Here is a 1,769-nt window from a genome sequence, read left to right as displayed (position 1 = left end):
AGCAAAACTCTACAGGACATCGGCCCTCCAGGACCGAGTTTGGACACCCCTGCTTTAAAACATAAAGCCGTTAGTACATTAAAATATCAAATTACTGTGTTACATAGGAAAACGTTTATTTAGAATGTATTAATTTAAAAATAAATATACAAGTAATTAAATTGCAAATAAACATTTAAATAATCATGTATGACTTTTTAGGTCATTGCATATTACATTATTTTACGTCATTAAGTAATTATATTTATATAGCCTAATCATTGTCAAACTCCCCATAACACACTAATAATGTAGCAAATTTTACGTTCTGTTTAAAAAAGACACAGGCCTATTATTCCAATTGTAATAACAGAAAGTTGCATTTTTTTGCAGTAACAAAAACGCTGCTCCAGGTGAGGCTCGAACTCACAACCTCGGCATTGCTCTGCAACGTACTGCTGTATAAGTACCGCGCGCTAACCGATTGCGCCACTGGAGCTTCGCTCACATTGGCTGCAATTGGATATATGACCTCAAGCTCTCTCATTCAGTCAATACTACATCTCAGATATTTCTAAATGCTTTTTTTTCCACCGTGACTTGAGTATTTGTTGATTAACTGACGAAAATTATATTCTGATGGTACCACTGAACGGTACGTTTTTCCTACAGCCAGTTGTTTAATGTCTCACGTGTTTTAGCTTTTGTGTAAGTTAGTGAAAACCGATGCAGATGCAGTAACGTTAGTACGCTATATCGATTTAGTAGGGTAACTTAGTTAAGAAATAATTTGCATCGATTTTTGATAATGTTAAGCATTAAATGCGTTGTGCTGAATGATAGTAATGCTGCAGCATGTGCTCTCTGAATATAGCAGTTTGTACTATTTCACGCTAATGATTAGCAAGAGAGCTAACGGCGGATTGTCAACAACATGAGATTGTTCTTACAAAAACACCACTGTAACATGAAACAAGCTGCATTTACGCAATTTCACATTTGTAATAGATATGTTTATGCTTCAGTGAAAAAAATGTGTCTGTTACGAACCTAATACTGAACAATAGTGAATGGGTTTTTACGATGCACCTCTGTTATATCCCGTCCCAACAATTAAAAATACAAATTTGCTCACATATACTACTTATATATTACTAACTCAGTTAGTAACTCAGGGACACTTTTAGCCAAACTCTTTCTGACCCAGCATACGTGTTATACGCAGTGTTACTAACTAGTTACATGTAACAGAATTACGTAATTTAATTAGCCACTGCGCTTCGGGTGTCCCATGTTTGAATCCCGACTCTAGGACCTTTCCCGATTCCTGATGAACAATGGGTACAGATCCATCCTTGAGTTTTAACTTTTTATCAAAACCTGCCTTGAATTGTCCCTCATTCAGAAAGCAGTCTGGAGTAAAATGATTTAAGCAGCCAGACATAAACAAATTTAGTGAAAGTGAATTGAATTGACATATGGCTAAGTATGGTGTCCCATACTCAGAATTTGTGCTCTGCATTTAACCCATCCAAGTGCACACACACAGCAGTGAACACACACACACCGTAAACACACACCAACAAAGTTGGGGGTTTGGTGCCTTGCTCAAGGGTCTCACCTCAGTCGTGGTATTAAAGGTGGAAGGGAGCGCTGGTATTCACTCCAAAAACAAAATGGCGTTATAATTGAGACTCTTTAGGTTTTTGGGGGATTAAAAAAAAAGGAGTGCATTTTTATCATTTAGGGTGGTTGTGTCCACACACTGCTAAGACACATTTATATGCAAA

At 37.0% G+C, this 1,769-nt stretch overlaps 1 non-coding gene across 1 annotated transcript; it reads right to left on the bottom strand.

Moving 5' to 3' along the window:
- Window positions 1–384: 384 nt before the first annotated feature.
- trnai-uau (transfer RNA isoleucine (anticodon UAU)) lies at window positions 385–478 on the bottom strand. Its single transcript has 2 exons — window positions 441–478; window positions 385–420 (listed from the first exon to the last, which is right to left on the bottom strand). It is a non-coding gene; the product is annotated as a tRNA-Ile (tRNA).
- Between the last annotated feature and the right edge of the window lie 1,291 nt (window positions 479–1,769).

This window comes from Sinocyclocheilus anshuiensis, unplaced genomic scaffold (genome assembly GCF_001515605.1).
Source record: "Sinocyclocheilus anshuiensis isolate Anshui unplaced genomic scaffold, SAMN03320099.WGS_v1.1 scaffold450, whole genome shotgun sequence".
NCBI lineage: Eukaryota > Metazoa > Chordata > Actinopteri > Cypriniformes > Cyprinidae > Sinocyclocheilus > Sinocyclocheilus anshuiensis.
Note: the sequence above shows the minus strand (reverse complement) of the source record. Positions and strands in the feature narration are given on the sequence as shown.